Source organism: Macaca mulatta, chromosome 7 (genome assembly GCF_049350105.2).
Source record: "Macaca mulatta isolate MMU2019108-1 chromosome 7, T2T-MMU8v2.0, whole genome shotgun sequence".
NCBI lineage: Eukaryota > Metazoa > Chordata > Mammalia > Primates > Cercopithecidae > Macaca > Macaca mulatta.
The window spans coordinates 37,360,922-37,380,344 of NC_133412.1; the positions used below are offsets into that span (position 1 = coordinate 37,360,922).

General features: G+C 39.7%; 1 pseudogene; it reads right to left on the reverse strand.

Annotated features, from left to right (window-relative positions):
* Nucleotides 1-18,191: 18,191 nt before the first annotated feature.
* LOC100430154 (mesoderm-specific transcript homolog protein pseudogene) lies at nucleotides 18,192-19,056 on the reverse strand (annotated as a pseudogene).
* Nucleotides 19,057-19,423: the final 367 nt, after the last annotated feature.

Here is a 19,423-nt window from a genome sequence, read left to right on the forward strand (position 1 = left end):
GCCTAGTGATGCTGTAGCCATCATAACCTCATAGCACAATGCATTACTCATGTGTTTGTAGCAAAGCTTGTGTAAACACACTGACTATACTGCCAATTGAATAAACATATAGCACACACAATTATGTACAACACATAGTACCTTATAGTGCTAATAAATGACTATGACACTGGTTTATATATTTACTATAGTTTCTATTGTCACTTTAGAATACACTCCTTCTACTTACATATTAAAAAGTTTAACTGTAAAACAGCTCAGGCAGGTCCTTTTGCAGGTGTTCCAGAAGAAGGCATTGTTATAACAGGAGAGGACAGCTCCATGTGTGTTATTGTCCCTGAAGACCTTCTAGTGTGACAAGATGTAGAGGTGGAAGACAGTGATATTGATGATCCTGAACTGGTGTAGGCCTAGTCTAATGTGTATGTTTGTGTCTCTGTTTTTCCTAAAAAAGTTTACAAAGTAAAAATTAAGAAATTTTTAAACATAGTAAAAAAGCTTATAGAACAAGGATATAAAAAAAGAAAATACTTTGTACAGCTATACAAAGCGTTTGTGTTTTAAGCTAAATGTTGTTACAAGAGAGTCAGAAAGTTTAAAACAATTGAGTGGTTTGTTTTGTTTTGTTTTTTAGAGATGGGTCTTGCCATGTTGTGCAGGTTGGACTCAAACTCCTGGATTCAAGTGATCTTCCTTTGGACTCAGGTGATCCTTCTGTCTCAGCCTCCTGAGTAGTTGGGGTAAAGCTTATAAAGTAAAAACCTTTAGTAGGCTAAAATCAATTTATGATTGAAAAAATATTTTTAGTAAATGTAGTGTAGCCTAAGTGTACAGTGTTTATAGAGTCTACAGTAATGTACAGTAATGTCCTAGGCCTTCACGTTCACCCACTATTTACTCATTGACTCACCCAGAGCAATTTCCACTCTTGAGACAGAGTCTCTCTCTGTTGCCAGGCTGGAGTGCAATGGCATCATCTTGGCTCACTGCAGCCTCCATCTCCCAGGTTCAAGTGATTCTCCAGCCTCAGTCAGCTGGGACTACAGGCACGCACCACCACGCCCAGTTAATTTTTGAATTTTTAGTAGAGACAGGGTTTCACCATGTTGGCCAGGATGGTCTTGATCTCTTGACTTCGTGGTCTGCCCACCTCGACCTCCCAAAGTGCTGGGATTACAGGCGTGAGCCACTGCGCCCGGCCACAACTTCCACTCTTGCAAGCTTCATTCATGATAAGTGCCCTATCCAGGTACCTCCTGTTGTGCAGCCCAGTTCCTAAGAGGCCATGGACTGGTAGCGGCTATAGAGGTAACATGCTATAGAGGTTTGTAGCCTAAAAGCAGTAGGCTATACTGTATAGCCCAGGTGTGTAGTAGGCTATGCCATCTAGGTTTGTGTAAGTTCACTCTATGATGTTTGCACAGCCAAATACCCTAGCAACACCTTTCTCAGAAGGTATCTTTGTCATTAAGCGATGCATGACTGTATATAAACGTATACAGTAAAAATTCCCATGCAATTCCCCATCTGCTCATGTTCTTCCTGTCTTCCCAACATAGATAACCACCATTATTAGCTATTCGTATATCCTTCCAGACACTCTTATCCATATATGAGCCAGTACAAACATAACCATCTCACCCCCAACCTTATCAACCTTATTATGCAAATAGCAGAAGAGGTTTATTATTTATTTATTTATTTCATTTAACCCATTTTAGGGTTCTTTCCATATCAGTAAGTAAAGAATTTCCCCAGCCTTTTCTTTAGCTGCCTAGAATTCTATTGAATGTATATTCAGTGATTTATACATTCAAATTTCATCTTTTAGTTTCAACTCTCTGGAGATGGATTTTGGCGTCTCCTTTCATACCTTCTGGAAATAACTGCCATGCAGCAACTGGTAATTCTTTCTCTGTTCAAAGAGCAACAACATAAATAATGCTGACACCTGGATTTGAGCAGTTCTGGTGTTCTGCCCATTGCGTAGAGCCAAGACACACACACACACACACACACACACTCATCAGCAAGCTGCCTGTGCTCCCCTCAGCCAGGCTCTGGCTGTCAGTGAGTGTGACAATGCTCCAAGCTTCCATCTAGAGCTGAGCCTTGAGCCTGTGCAATGGCCACTGTGTTTAGCTGTAAATGAGTGTCCCAGGCCCACTGCCACAGACACTCCATTTGCCCTGGAGCCCAAGGCTGGGCCCGCCCCAAGCAGTTCCTTTTCCAAGGTAGAGCTCCCTTCCTGGTCATAATGGACTCCTAAGTCCATATGCTTGATTGAGTTCTTCTTAATTACATCCATTGATGTTGAAAAACACTCAGACCAAGAAAGAGACCAAAGAGACTGCGGGCACTTGTAGCTGCCAAACAGGCAGGTTTTCATACCATTGCCACTGGAGAGCTGCATAAAGGCCAGATGGTAAGTCACAGCATATGTTCCTGCAGAGGACAGCCTGAAGACACTCTGTGTGTAGAAAGCCTGGGGCAGAAACACCACCTGGGAAGCCCTGGGAACACAAAAGGATCAAAGCAGAGTGCACTGGCGCTGAGTGCTGGAGTCACTCCAGGGGAGCGGACAGCCCCAGGTGGCTGCCTCCACAGGGCCTTCCTGGGCCTTTTTCTCCAGTGCTGCTGCTCTTGCTATTTGAGATATACCCTCTACTCACGGGCACACCTGAACACAAGCATGCACTCACCTTCTGTGTGAAATACACGTCATTTCTGAGGAAAGGGGTAGAAAGGACTGACACTCTCTGCTTTTAAGTAAGTCAATAAAAGTAGCATTTGGTTGTTTAAGGATTCATCCCAGGTCTTTCACGTAGGTCCTCAGTAATAGTAATTTGGTTTCTAAACCGAAATAAGTGTGTGTGTGTGTGGCGTGTGTGTGTGTGTGTGTGTAGTTTTTGCAGTTTCACATGCCCATGTAAATGGAGACCATCCTGGCTAACATGGTGAAACCCCATCTCTACTAAAAAAAACACAAAAAACTAGCCGGGCGAGGTGGCAGGCGCCTGTAGTCCCAGCTACTTGGGAGGCTGAGGCAGGAGAATGGCGTAAACCTGGGAGGCGGAGCTTGCAGTGAGCTGAGATGGCGCCACTGCACTCCAGCCTGGGCGACAGAGCGAGACTCCGTCTCAAAAAAAAAAAAAAAAAAAAAAAAAGAAATGCTCTTGTTTAGCATTCTAGGATGTAGTTGCCTTACTCATACTAATTATTATGACAGTTAACACTTACTGATTACTCACTTGAGGCCTATCACTTTGCTAAGCACCTTACATCCACTATCTCATGTAATCCCTATCAACAACCCTGTGATGTAGGTTCTATTATTGTTCAAGTTTTACAGATGAGGAAGCTGAGAATCAGAGACGCTACATGTTTAGCCAATGTCACACAGCACATCCAAAGGCGACCTGAGCTGTCTGTCTCAGGAGCCACTGTTGTCACCATAAAAAATTCACTCTGGAGCCTAGTTTTTGTCATAGATTATTTAACAAACTGTGGAGCTTCCTGAATTTGCTGAGTGTCGGGGGAGAGAAACATTTTTCTTTGGGTTTAGCCATCTATCCATTGTAGAACTCTGCCTTTACATTATATTCTACCTATGCATATCGGCCTTTCTTCTGCTTCTTTGGTCTAAAATAATGAAAACGTCAGTTAAGCCTTTGAATAGATTCCATTTTAAAGGTATATTTGCACTGTACTCAGGAGTCTTCAGGCTCTCTGAGAAATATTCCCAGTTTCATGGGGAAGAGTCCTGGTTCCCAGTTCTGTGTTTGGCTTTGAACAGAGAAATACATTCATTCCTCTGTATTACAGTGGATTGTCTGTGACCCTTTTTTCTCTGTGAGCTATTGGAGAGCAGGAACCATGCGACATCCATCTTTGCATTTTCTGCATCTGGCACACAGCCCTGGCTCAGTAAATAACTGAAAGGTATTGATCATACCAGCATCAGGGTGGAGATGAGATAAATCACCTTGCCTCTTCCCCTGGTTGTTGCATATGCGCATGGGGTCTCTAAGAGGCCGAGAGCCCAGCGAAGTTCTACCAAATCCCTCTTTCTAGGACTTGTTGCTCTGTGCTTGGGAGGCTGGGTTCCTTTGCCTGACTTGGAACCACCCAGTTTATATCAGGGGATCCTTAATAGCCTCATCATAAGGAAATTTGGTGCCCCAAAAAACTCCATCAACGGCAAAATACGGAATTTGAGACCACCATGGTCTTTACTTTCCCTATTCTTCCTCTATTGTGGCTACGAGGTGAAGGCGGGGATACCATTTCCAAATGTAATGAAAGGTTTTAATAGCTAGGCTTTGCTGATTTTAAAAACACCATATTTTCTTTATCTTTCTCAGCAAAATGAAGATCAGTTATATCCTACCTCCAGGTTAGTTGCTTTTGTACACATTTTAGGTTAAGTTAGGGCTTGGTGAAAATTTTTCAGGAACTTTTGGAAAAACTCTGAAGTTTGGATTTCAGGCATGTCCAATTATTTTGCAGAGTGAACGAAATTTTTGAGATTATCTACAATGTATCATTCCCACTTTCTTATCAGAAATCAGAATGATTCAAATGCTAGTTTTATTTATTTTATTTTTAATATTTGTGGGTCCATAGTAGGTATATCTATTTATGGGGTATATGAGATGTGTTGATACAGGCATGCAATGTAAAATAAGTAGATCAGTACATCATGGAGAACGGGGCATCCATCCCCTTAAGCATTTATCCACTGAGTTGCAAACAATCTAGTTACACTCTTTATTTAAAAATGTAAAGTTACATTATTATTGACTATAGTCACCCTGTTGTACTATGATACAGTAGTTATTATTCATTCTTTCTAACTTTTTTGTACCATTCAAATGCTACATGTCACCAGGAAAGCCCTAGAGTAGCATATCTACTAACAGGATTTCTAAGGAGAACAATCTTAGGTGAGTGGAATCATCTTATGCTATCTTCCTCTTCCCATTACTCAATGGCTGAGTCTTAACCTGAAAAACTCTCACACTCATGCTTCAAAACCCAATTTACATGCCACCTCCTCTGAGGAGTCTTCCCTGACTCCACCAGACACTATTAGATGATCCCGCCTCTGCGTTTGCAGAAGAGTTTGTGTGTTCATGTTTCACAGCACTTGCTATTAATATATTACATTGTATGTGCTTTTCTCCCTCACTGAACTATGAACTCCCTAGTTATGTTTATTATTTCAAAGTTTTAAATGGCAAAGGATTACATGCTCATGGTAAAAAAAAAAAAAAAAAAAAAAAAAAAAAAAAAAAAAAAAAAGGGAAGAGGATAAGGAGAAAGATACAGAATAAGTGCTTTTCCCTCCCAACAAAGACCTTTAATATTTCTCAGAAGCAAACCCTCTCAAGAGTTTTTTGTGCGCCTTCCTGAATTCATCTACATAAGTACAAATATAAATACACAAATGTATTCCTTTTTCTTTAAAAAATAACACAAATAGAACAATTCTCAATCATCATGATATTCCGTCTCAGACACAGGGCTAAAACTACAATAGGTGCTCAATTAACATATTGACTTGAACTGGGGCCTCTGTTCTCCCAGCTGAACTACCCAAGGGAGTGAAGGTTCCTGGGATCTAGATAGTACCTCAACTGTTTCCTCTCCCCACAACCCCCAATCAGATACCAGGGAGGTAAAACTCAAGGCAGTCAATTTTCCTACCTAGAAGCAGGAGCTTAGTAAAAAGACAAGAGAAGATGTATACTCATGGCTAAAATATGCACTGGTTTCAATCTTCTCTACTGCTGTATCCACCAAGTGTTCCAGATAATAGAGAACTGATTGTATCCTTGAAAACTGGACTCATGGCAAGGATTATTTGCTGTAAACTCAGGAATATACAGATGGCAAAGTGAAGGATGCTCTTTGCTTAGTTTACATATTAATAAGAACATTGTTAATTCCTTTTATTATTTCTACGTTAAAGACTGCAGGGCTGTGCTGGTTGATTCTGTCATTTCAGTTTTTCTTTGTTTTATCTTTTTCTTTTCCATCTCAGTATCCCCAGCAGAATCATAACTTTTCACAGAGGCATCTAATTTCTTAACCTCAAAGCAGAAGAGAAACATCTTTCAAATTTTCCTATGATAGTCAAGGAGTGGGGGTTGTGGAATGTATATACTTAGATGAATTAAACTCAGACCTTCTCCGGTTGGACGTGTGAGCCGCCCAGACAAAGATGAAGGTTAACATAGTTTAAGGATGAAATATAGACCATCCTGTGCAAAACCACTGTGTTGCAGTTTAATTAAAAGAATTCATTAAAGTGGTGCCCCATCCAGGGTAATTAGTATGCGTAATTTATGCGTTGCCTAATACACAAGGGCAGTAGCCTGAATAATAAACTCAAGTTAACCTTAAGTGAAAGAGATTGAATGGTCAGATGTTTATTTAGCTCAGGTTTGCTCACGAGTTAAGGTTAAAGAGGTGAAATTCAGTTACAGTTAATTAATTAATTTCTCAGATTTTCTTCATGAAAATCTTGCTGGCTCAATTGGGTAAAAGTTTTGTCAAAGGCAGACAGCAATATTTTTATTCATCAGCTATTTTCTACCCTGTCCTCCAGCAAGTTAGAAACCATTTGAAACAACAAATGTAAGGGAACTGCAAAGAGAGAGAAAATACGACCAAATCAAACCAACCCAAACAAATCCCAAGATAGGAGCAGATCTGTGATCTGTGCTTACAGACAAAAAACAAAACCAGGACAGATTTTAGGCCATCATTAACATTATCAAAATGTTGGGACCGACTAGGAGAACGTCCACGTTTTTTTCAATTGTGAACCACATATTTGAGAAATCATTTAAGTATTTGAGCTACATGAGTTTTTGTTAACAACAATGGAGAACGTCCATGCCTGGCATGGGCATAACATGTCACAAATATGAACCAGTGGTTATGCAAGTTCCCTCTATTCCTTTGGTTAGAAATACTTTATCATGCCCCAATTCTGTGATGTAATTTTCATGGAATTAAACTTGAAGAGTTCAAAATTATGCAATTAATTGTATTCAGCGTCAATTATAACGACTTATTAATCAAGTCCTTTGACAAGACACCTGGCACCCCACACAGTGGTTGTGATGGGAAACAGCCAGGCCTGAGGAACTTATTGGTTCATGTGAGCAAGCTAATTAGGTGAATTGTTGTTGATTGATTGCTTTATTGGTGGCTGCATGTAGGTAAGAGTGCTGAGGTTTAGAAGCTGGGATAAGTCAGGAAAGATCTAACTTAATTTGTACTGGAAAGACTGAAGGCTGTAATAAAATCATCTGATACTTATTGAGCACCAATTATGGGCAAGGCAGTGGGTTCGTCTCTGGGCTTCCATATTAAATTTAAGCATAAGACAGAGGTGTCCTTCCCTTGCTCTCACCCTGACCTTCCAAGATATGCTAAGACAGAAGCACAAGGAAATACAAACAGCCACACAGAGTTACATGAGCACTAAGTAATGAACTCCATTTATTGGAGAGCATTTCTACATTGTAGAACTGCCTTTCCTCCATTCCATATCGTTCCAGTGGGCTGCCAACCACCCCCGCCCATCTGCCCACATGGTGGGCACCTGGCCCAGGCTAGCTCAATCAGATCCTCTGTAAACTTGGATCTTGAGTGAAAAGAGACAGACAAGGTTAAGGGAGACAGTTGGCACTGTCACCCAATGGCCGCCCCCAAGGAGCTGCTGCAATTCCCGGGGCTGCCATGGTTCCTTCCCAAAAAGTGATTTTTCAGCTTTTCTCTTTTGTGATCTTAACAGTGTCTTGGCAAAATCCTATTTGCTGTTTGTCAGCCAGAGTTAGTTCCTGAAGCATGAAATCAAAGACGCCTGATAAAGACAATGAATGCTCCCTAAGTTCAGAAATGGAAGCCCTTCCTTATTAACATAATAGTTGGAGTGGTGTTGAGGAATAGCGTAGAGAAATGGCAAGATGCACTGGATTCTGGTCTGGCTTGCTGAATACTTGCTGTCTACAAAGTCTGCGCATTCAGAATATGCAACCTTGCAGATACACAACAAATATCTCCATTTTATAGATGGAGGAACTGAGGCTCAGGAAAGCTCTGAAACTGACCTGAGGCCGCAATGCTAGCAAGTGGCAAAGCTGAGATGTGAACACAGGACTTTCTGACCTCAAAGCCTGGGGTTTTCTAGCTTGTGGCCTTGGGCAAGTCATTTAGCCCCTATGGCTTCAGCTTCCTTAGTGGTAAAATTTGGATGATAACAGCTGCCCTGACTCCCCCACAGAGCTGTTGTGAGGATCAAAGGGGAGAATGTCGGTGAAAGCGCTTGAAAGCCTGTCACACTCTCCAAATACTTGTAAAGGCTTCTAATTGTTAGGTGGAGCTCCAGCTAGGATGGGCAAGATTCTGAGAGGTGACAAAGGAGAAATGGGTACAGGGTATGATGACAGAAACAGGATGCTGGGGAGAACTGGGGACATCTTGGTACACAAAGAGTCACTGGGGAGGTTGGGGCCAGCAGATGGAGGGCAGTAGAATTTGATCTACCCATCCAGAAAACTTAATACTGGAGCCTGGAGAGCTCGAAGTTTGAAATAGATGGTTTGAAGCCCAACAAAAGGAAGTCCTACTTTGCAGATAGTGAGTAAAGGAAAGTTCTCACCTTGAAGAGGTCAAGGTGTTTGCACATTAGCCCGTCATTTCATCAAGTCTTTACCAAAACCTTAGGAAGTTTATGTCATCCCCATTTCACAGCTGAGATTCTGAAGCTCAGCAGAATGAAGAAACCTGGCTAACATGAGAGCCGAAAATACAGGAGCAGACTTTAAACCCTAGCCTTTACTGAGCTTTCCACACAGTCTCTAGCTTCTTCTGATTCTCCCTCCCACCTCCTCTCCTCACCCACAACTCATTAGCTGGAAAGCAAATGTAGACATCCTAGTCTCACTGAATGAATGTGCTGGGTGGCTTTAGATTAATCACTTAAACTCTCTGAACTTTAGGTTTCCCCAACTGTACAAGGATCTGGTTGAACTCTGAAATATTCTACAAGGGTTATCTCCCCTGAGACTTTACTCAGTGGAAAAACACAAACAAACAAACAAAAACAAAAAACAAAAACTTTTGTACGTGTAAATCTCTACCCTGGAAGATCCAGCCGCCCCCGGTGCTCCTCAGCTGCATCCTAAACCACAGGTGGTAGAGTTTTATAGAGCTGGTTGCACCACCCAAAGGAAACTTCGTGCAGTAGCCCGAAAAGAAACCATAGGTCTGAAACGTTGCTTTTACAGATCATAGTTTTACTGATCACATCAGTACCTTAGTATGGGGTGCTCTGAATGTGTTTCCCTTATTAGGAAACAATAAGTCTCCTAATCCATCTGACGTTCTTCATCTGAGGACATTGCTCTTTTTTTTTTTTTTTTTTTTCCAGACAGAGTTTCGCTCTTGTCACCCAGGCCGGAATGCAGTTGCAACCTCCGCCTCCCAGGTTCAAGTCATTCTCCTGCCTCAGCCTCCTAAGTAGCTGGAATTACAGGCACTTACCACCATGCCTGGCTAATTTTTCTATTTTGAGTAGAGACGGGGTTTCACCATGTTGGCCAGGCTGGTCTCAAACTCCCAAGCTGAGGCGATCTGCCCTCCTCAGCCTCCCAAAATGCTGGGATTACAGGTGTAAGCCACCGTGCCCAGCCTGACATTGCCCTTCTAGTTTTACCATTTGTCCCTTTGACCTGTTGCCCATTTCTCCTTAGAGACTAGAACATGTTAGCCCCCCAAGGATAATAATGGACAAATGGACAGGAATGAAAATAATTACCCAAAATTGGAGATGATAACTTCATGTTCAATAGCAAAAGCGCCTACTAAGGACCTATTTGCACAACCACGCTTGGCAGAGTTACTGCATGCTGAGATGATTTTATCCCATCCTAAGATCACAAAAAGCAGTGTCACCATAAAGATCATCGCTCTGGGTCGGGCGCGGTGGCTCACGCCTGTAATCCCAGCACTTTGGGAGACCGAGGCGGGCAGATCACCTGAGATCAGGAGTTCGAGATCAGCCTCAACATGGATAAACCCTGTCTCTACTAAAAATACAAAATTAGCTGAGCATGGTGGTGCACGCCTCTAATCCCAGCTACTCCGGAGGCTGAGGCAGGAGAATTGGTTGAACCTGGAAGGCGGAGGTTGCAGTGAGCCGAGATTGCGCCATTGCACTCCAGCCTGGGCAACAAGAGTGAAACTCCATCTCAAAAAAAAAAAAAAAAAAAAGAGCATCACTGTGGCCGGGTGCGGTGTCTCACACCTGTAATCCCAGAACTTTGGGAGGCCAAGGCAGGCAGATCACGAGGTCAGGAGATTGAGACCATCCTGGCTAACACGGTGAAATCCCATCTCTACTAAAAACACAGAAGATAAGCCGGGCATGGTAGCGGGGGCCCGTAGTCCCAGCGACTCGGGAGGCTGAGGCAGGAGAATGGTGTGAACCTGGGAGGCGGAGTTTGCAGTGAGCCAAGATCGCACCACTGCACTCCAGCCTGGACAACAGAGTAAGACTCCGTCTCAAAAAAAAAAAAAAAAAAAAAAAAAAAAAAAGCATCACTGTAAGCAAACTCGCAAACTCACAAACTCACAATGTTTACTTCTGAGAGAAGTATCTCACCAACAGTGTTTTTTGTCATTTTCTGTTCCTTTTGCTTAAGACTGTAAACTGCATGAAGGCAGAGGCTCTTGTTTCTTGTTCACTAGAGTAGTGCCTGACCCATAGGGGACAATATATATTTGTTGATTGTTCCAACTTTCACTCATACAAGATTGTTAAAACAACTAGAGACTTGTGAATTTCAAAAGGGATCCAGGCGTGAGGGAGATAAGGGAAAAGCATCCTGTTTTCTGGTTCAGTTATGTATATGATTACACCAAAGCAAGGGGCCCCACACCATCACAGCACACACAGCATGGGCTTCGGGTTCAAACTAACAGCTGCATTCCAGCTGCTTCACTAATTAACTGTATGGCCTTGGATAAGTCACTAAATCTCACTGAGTCTCGGTTTTTCATGTACAATGTGGGTAACGATAGACAGGACTGTTCTGAGGAATAATTGAGATCCTTTCTTTGAGATCCAACTATCTAACAAAACGCCTGGCACCCTAACAATCGGTTCTCATTCTCCTACAGTCCAAGTTTTGGCATCCAATAAAGCGGCCACTAGACACATGTGACTATGGAGCACTTGAATGAGACTACCGTGGCTGAGGAATTACAATTTGAATTGTATTTAATTTTAATTAAATTTAAACACTGAAGAATTGTGAAAATTATTTTCCTCTTCAATACCATTTTATCCTATTTTGATAAGACAGCATTTCACCTTACCCATTGCATTGCGTAAGACATCGTTATGATGTTGTAGTGCATGTATGGGACACCAGCATTGTTTCTTGTTTCTAGTATTATTCACAAACACATCACTGATGCAGTCAGTGGACAGATTGACTCCCTTCAAATGATTTTCTTCTATGCACTAATGTAACATTATAACGCATTCATTTGGATATTTCATGCAGACAGCTCCAGTTATAGCAATTTCTATGTAAACTGTAATTGATAATTAAATCGAAATACTTATTTTAATTATAATATAATTAAATTATGCTTCTAGTTAGAAAAAATAAGTATGGGCAAATTTTCAAATTTAAAATGAAGGCGTCCTACGGATATGGAATTGAGTGGCAATGCAGAAACTAATCCCAAGACCCGAACAGTAAAGAATAAAAGAGACTGGAAGAAGGTGTGTTCCAAATCTCACAACATATGGCAATTGCAGTTGGCTGCCACAGAGCCAAACAAAAAAGCTCTTAAGAAAAAAAAAAAAGGAGAATAACATGGACAATATTAAAAGCTGTTTAAAGCAAACACACACTGAATTTGATAAGAAGTTTCTCTCAACAACTAAAATAGGATTGAAGAAATTAGTCACTTGCAATCAGTATTAAATGTCCAGCAAACATGTCTTAAGCAATTTTTGACAGGTTCTGATCTTGTAACTGGTCAGGTATAAAATGGCTTGAATTCTTTCGCAAAAATCCAAACTAAACCAAACCCAAACCCACATGTTTAGATGGAGAGGTGGTGAAAGAAATCATTTCAGTTGTGGAAATTTTGTTAGAAAATTATGAGGAAAAGACTAAAAGAAATTTCACAAAAGCAAAATTTGAAGTAAGCCATCAAACAAGTGATTGTAGAATGTAAGACTAACAATGTCAATGATCAATTGATTCAAAATGTGAAAAATGAGAAGGCCCTTTTTTAAGCTTTAGACATGCCGTATAGAATAAGAGACTGTGCCCAGTTAATACTGGACACATTTGGTTGCATTTGTGTTTAAAAACACTTTCAAATTTACTTAGAAATGTTGTCTGTGACCTAAAGAAAAAAACCAACTCAATGTGTAGATAGCTTTGAATATTTTAGATATGTCAAAGAAGAGTTTCAACTAGGTAAGAAAAAAAAAACTACTTTTATCAACAAGACAGATGATGGCCCAGCAATGTTAGGTGAAAAATCTAGATTTATCAGAATTTTAAAACAAGAGACTGATTTTTCCCTTATTGCTTCACTCCATTGTGTGACACACACTGAAAATATTTGTGCTAATTTTTTTTTAATGAAAAGTATCATGGATACAGCTGTTAAAATCATTCAGTATGTACATGTTGTAAACCACGAGTGTACGGAACTATTGAAAGAAATAGAAAATGATGTATTTGATGATTGTGTGCTCTTTACTAATGTTGACTGCTTAAGAGTTGTGGGAGAGTTTTATAAAGATTTACAATACTAGTAACCCCAGTTCAAGATTTTCTTGAAACTGAAAGAATGATTAAAGTAAAAAAAAATGGCTGCATGATTTATGGTTTCTCAACTATATCAGATTGCACATGAATGATCTAAACTTAAGTACTACAGAAAGCAAAAATAATTTATATTGAAATATAAATTGTTCATAAAGCAAATTAGTGATGTTTTTACACATTTTTTTAAAGCATAAATTGAGATGCATATTTTAATTGTAATCAACTGTTAGGTAAATTGGCGGCAAAAATTACAAGAAAAACATGAGCATCTCTATGTTTATATTGATAAATTTAGAATTGCTTTTCAACTTATGCAATACTCTTTTGAAATCAATGTTAATATTACTGAGTTGATATAAGAGTTAATGAATTTATTTAACTTGGACAGATGTAGTTTCAAAATTGGTATGGTTTTGCCTCAGAGTCAAATTGATTCTTTGAAGGAAAAACATGAACCAGTTTTAGAAATAAAAATGCAAACACTAAGGGAAAAATGTTTTGGTACAAGATTCAGTTATTGGGGAATTTTTAAGTACGTTTGGAACAACTTGAATAGGTGAATCTACTTTTTCAATTGTAAATTTTATAAAATCTAAATATCGATCAGGTATTTCTGATGAAAATTTAACATTTGAATTGAGATGTATCTAAGTATAAAACAGACAGTGGAGTTCCAACACTTACTATGAAGAAAATAATGTAAACTATCTTGTTAATTTTTTTTTTTTTTTTTTGAGACGGAGTCTCACGCCGTTGCCCAGGCTGGAGTGCAGTGGCGCGATCTCGGCTCACTGCAAGCTCCGCCTCCTGGGTTCACGCCATTCTCCTGCCTCAGCCTCCTGAGTAGCTGGGACTACAGGCACCCGCCACCGCGCCCGGCTAATTTTTTGTATTTTTAGTAGAGACGGGGTTTCACTGTGGTCTCGATCTCCTGACCTTGTGATCCGCCCGCCTCGGCCTCCCAAAGTGCTGGGATTACAGGCTTGAGCCACCGCGCCCGGCCTGTTAATTATTTTTATACTTATCAGATGTTGAGATGATCATCGTTATGATATATTGGGTTAAATCAAATACAATACTAAAATTAATTTTCTTATTTCCTTTTTACTTACTTTAATGCTGCTTCCAAAAATTAAATTATGTATGTGAACTGACTTAGATTTAAATTAGACAGTGGGAATCTGTAGGTACAAACACTATGCCACATATAGGGCTACCTCTCCCACCACCTCAAAGGCTCCGAGATTTCTTCTTCACAGTATTCCATCTGAGTCTGTAATTTCCTGGGTGAAAAGGACAAGTCCTGTCGTCCCAATTTAACCTCACTCCATATTTACCCATTTGCTTTTTTAAAATAAGTATACCATAATTCTGTAATTATTTTCAAGTTTTGTTTTTATTTTCTTCAAAATTAGATTTTCACATAATTTATAGAATCAAACAATTCTATGAGACTTATTCCAAAAAAAATCATCCTACTATTCAACCCTTGACCACCGTGTCTTCTCTTTTTCAATAGCAACCACTTTCATTTATTTTAGCTGCTTCTTTGTTATTTACCTCCATATATAAAAATAACAGCCTTGTATTTCCCACCTTCTGAATTTTCAATTTTAGGTATCATGTAGGGAAAATAAGGATTTAGCTCTTATTCATCATCTCCCACTCCTTTATCACAGACCACCACATCACCATTACTACCACCCACATTCACACAAACTCTCTGTCCCATGATCCCTTCAATGTAATTATATCATACTTCTGTTTAGATTAATACCGTGTTTAAATTAGTATGACAATTTCAATGTTATTCATAGCATTGAACCTATAGATACGAACGATATAGTATACTATCTTTACTTTTCCTTTCTTGCACAATTTTATTTTTCCTAAAGTAATGCTTTCCTCTTTTTTGGTTTAGTTTTCTATTCGTTACTAGTTCAGCCTCTATTTTCCCCTAATAACCTCAAATATTTCCTCTCTGTATTCAGACACACCAGGGTGTTCTATTGTTTTCTTTACCTGGATTAATCTCTCCTGGCATCTTCTGATCTGCCCCACTCTAGGCCTACTTCACACTCTATTCCTGGGAATTCATTTCACCAAAGTGTTGAGAATTTCTTTGACTTCTTTCTTCTTGGATCCAACGTCTTTATGCTTTTATTTTATTTTATTTTATTTTTAAAATTTATTTATTATTATTATACTTTAAGTTGTAGGGTACATGTGCATAACGTGCAGGTTTGTTACATATGTATACTTGTGCCATGTTGCTGTGCTGCACCCATCAACTCGTCATTTACATCAGGTATAACTCCCAATGCAATCCCTCCCCCCTCCCCCCTCCCCATGATAGGCCCCGGTGTGTGATGTTCCCCTTCCTGAGTCCGAGTGATCTCATTGTTCAGTTCCCACCTATGAGTGAGAACATGCGGTGTTTGGTTTTCTGTTCTTGTGATAGTTTGCTAAGAATGATGGATTCCATATGCTTTTATTTTTGTGCAGCACATTATCTACTAGCTAGCTTCCTGAGAAAAGGTACATGAGATGTAATTTTTGTGAGCTCCTGAAAGCCCAAATTTTCTTCAGTCTAGAGCCTTTCTTTATTGATAGTTTAGTTGGGTATAGAAATCTAGTGGGAAAATATATTTGCTCAGGATTTTAAAAGATATTGCTTGATTGTTTTCTAGCATCTGGTGGTGGTGTGAAATCTGATCCTTGATTCTTCATATGTGGCTTGTTTTATTTTTCTCTCTCTCCTCTCTGAAAGCTTATAAATTTTTTTTCTTTATCCTATGTTCTGAAATTTCACAATGATATACCGCATGTCCTCCACTGTTTTCTGGAATTCATATTATTCAAATGTAGGATCTAATAAGGGAGAAGTAACATAATTATCTTGTATTTTCTCTCATTTATTTCATCTTCATTTTTAAAGGTTTTTTTGCTTTATTTTAAGAAAGATTTTCTCAACTTTATCTTATGAGCTTTCTATTGAATTTTATTTATACACTATACTTTTAATTTTCAAAAGTTATGTCATGATTGGAATGTTTTTGTCCCCTCCAAAACTCATATTGAAAATTAATTCTCAATGTAACAGTGTTGGGAGATGGGGCCAAATGGGCAGAGCACTCATGAATGGATTAATTACTCTATAAAAAGAGTAAAAAGAGCTTCTGAGAGTGAGTCACCTCTCTTCTGCTATTTGAGGAACAGCATTCTTCCCCTCTGGAGGATGAAGACTCCAAGGCCCCATCTTGGAAATGGAGACCAGGCCCTCCCAAGACACCAAGCCTGTTAGCACCTTGAGCTTGGACTTCCCAGCCACCAGAACTATGAGAGAATATATTTCTATTCTTTAGTAAATTACTCAATCTCATTATTCCATTATAGCAGCACAAACAACCAAGACAAGTGTTCCTTGTTCTTTTTTTGTTTGTTTTTTCACAAAACCTCTTCTCATTTCATGAATCCTTTTATTTCAGATGCTATTAATAATAGTTTCTTTTTTCTTTCTGAAGTTCTGAAGTTTCATCTTCCTGCTTTGTCTCTACTTCTTCCAAGTTTTGTTGTTTTCTATTAGTTGTTTTGATTTCTGTCATGTTATAGGCTTCCTTAGGTGTTTACTAGTTCATAGCTGTTTATTCATATTTTAAAATGGGATTAAAAAAATGATTGGAAAATTTGTCTAAATGGGTGAGACCTGCTGACTGTGGTATTCTGACTGAGTCATTCATGTGGGAAAACCTTGATGCCAGTATCTTTTTTTTTTTTTTTTTTTTGACAGAGTCTTGCTCTGTCACTCAGGCTGGAGTGCAGTGGTGTGATCCCGGCTCACTGCAACCTCTTGTCTCCCGGGTTCAAGCGATTCTCTTACCTTAGCCTCCCAAGTAGCTGGGATTATAGGTGTTTGCTACCATGCCTGGCTAATTTTTGTATTTTTAGTAGAGACAGGGTTTTGGAATGTTCAAGTGATCTGCCCACTTCAGCCTCCCAAAGTGCTGGAATTACAGGCATGAGCCACTGCACCAGGCCCGATGCCAGTATCTTTAGGACTTTTTTCTCTCAGACTAGTTGGATTTTTTTTTTTGTCACAATTCATTTTTATTGATAGAAAATAAACACTTATTCCAGTTTCAAAGTTGTTATACTTGAAGTTGCTATTTTAAAAATATGAATTTTAAATAATCACTTAATAATCCTGCTTTGACTAAGACAATAAAATGTGGCTTAAAAAAAAAAGTATTCAGCACCATTTGCTCATAGATCTTTCAGAATTTGTTCTTAATGTTTCTGGAACTTTCCTGTCTGTAACGTACAGGAATTAATCAGCTACATGAGAAAGCCTCTCTGGCACAGGCAATGGGAAGTTAAGCAGTCATCATAAAGGAATCGATGTATATTCTGTGTGATTTGGACTACAAAACAGTCTCTTCCCTTCTACGGTAGCTCAAGAGAGACATGCTTCTAGGCACTGAGGTATGAGGAGTCTCAGATTGTTATTTGCTGTTAGAATTGGTCTTCCCAGCTAATAATAGTAAATCTCTGGCACAGGTGCTATTGGTCCTTAATGTCCTGTGATTTTAGGAAATTCTGTAAATAGTTTGGATTCAGTTCAATTTATTCAGAAATGAAACATGTTTAATTAAGTTCACTACTCTGACAGAGTAAGGATATTTTGGTTTAGCATCCTTATAAAATATATGTAATGTGTAGGTAAATAATGGTCCTAAATCATACTTAGAACACTACATTATTTAAACCAATATCTCTTTTAACAAAATGTTTACAATTAAAAACAGCTGATGAAACTATATCCAAAGGTATGACAAAGGAGACTCAGCTCTGTGTTGCTTTTAAAAGAGCTTTTAAAAAGCCATTCAAAGATAGGTAAAGAAGCCCAGTTCTCATTGTAGACTTCCTATTGGGGCTGGACCAGAAATTAGCACTTCTAAATACTTCAGAAAAGTCCAAAGTGTTAAAAAGCCTTCCAGGCAAAAGAACGTCTTTCTGCATCAGTGAGTAGTAGTGCTCATCAGAATTTCCTAATAACACAAAAACAAAGGCAAGTCTGTACATTTGATCAGATGTCAAAAAAATGGGAGACAGACTATTATGTCAGCCTTAGTTAGAGCTCATGCTGGCTTCTTCCTACATACTGTTCACCAATTTGAGTAAAGTGGACTTTGTGAGAGAATAGTGTTTGATGGCTAGGATGTCTTTTGGGCGTTTCTCCTAAGTGGAATACACTTAGGAAGAAAGTGTATAAGGGAATAGGGGAAATAATAGAGGGAAGCTACTCTTTCCAGCTCAGAAGGAGTTGGTGATGCCCATATATGCATTCAGGAAGCCCATGGGATCCTCTAGCTGTGGATAGTGGCTAATACGGTCATCCAGAATTGACACTGTGGACCGCAGAAGCATTTTCCTGTACAGCTCCAAAAACTCTGGATAGGGATTTACAGGATCCAATGACCCATAGATACAATAAATGGAGATACTTTCAGAGGCAAGAGCTCCCACCCAGCGCTTTCTAATCTGCTTCCTCTGATTGATGTACTCTAAGACACTGTCAGTGATGAATTCTTGTCATTGTTGAGGACCCCGGCCCACATGTCCCACAGCTCACTCTCAGACGGCTGAGTATATGGCCCAAAGACTGGTGTAAAACCTTGAGAGAATACAAAGGAGTTCATCAGCTGCGTGAGGATGGGTGACAGCACAACTCCACCTTTGCTCAGCTTTTGGAGAAGGAGTAGACAGTGAGTCTCAGGAAAGATACCTCCATTTGATAGACAGATGCCACAAAAGTGCTTCCAGGATGCTGGCCTACTCAAATATGGAATAGTGAGTGATATGGTCTCAGTTTGTCACTGAAGCCAAAGCCTAATAAATCAAGAACAATTACTCAATGAAACTTCAAGGTAAGACCTTCCCAAATCTTGTACCAATCATAGCTGGATGTTGGAAAGCCATGTAAAAGAACAACTATCTCTGGACTTCCAACCACATCCACAGAGTCTCGGTAGAAGATAGGCCGTCCCTTGTAAGTGAAAAACTTGCCTAAAGACTTCCATGAGTGAAGGGCAAGGGAGAGCTGAGCGGGTGGGATGTGCAGGTACGTGGCAAGCAGGAGCACTTTCAACAGCCCCACCTCGACCCACCACCCCCTCATCCTGATTCAGGTTAAGACCTGGGCTGCAGGACTTCATGTTTGGGGAAATCAGTTGTGCATGCTGGCTAGTTGGATTTCTTAGCGTAGAGTCTTCTAATCTCTTGTCTAGAGGATCTAAAGCTGACTGCCAGCATTCTAGAAACAAAATAAGTGAAAGGGCTGAAGAGGGAGAGGAGAAGTTTTAAAATTCAGCAAGTACATTTTCACTAAGTCTCTATCCTCAATTGTCCTAAAGTCTCATAGCCCTCAGTCCTCTTACTAGAGAGAGCAAACCTCAAAAATTCTGCTACGGTGATACTAAGGCTGTCATTCTAATAAATGGAATTGGTAAGGAGATTCCAAATCTAACTGTTTTTTTTTTAAGTCT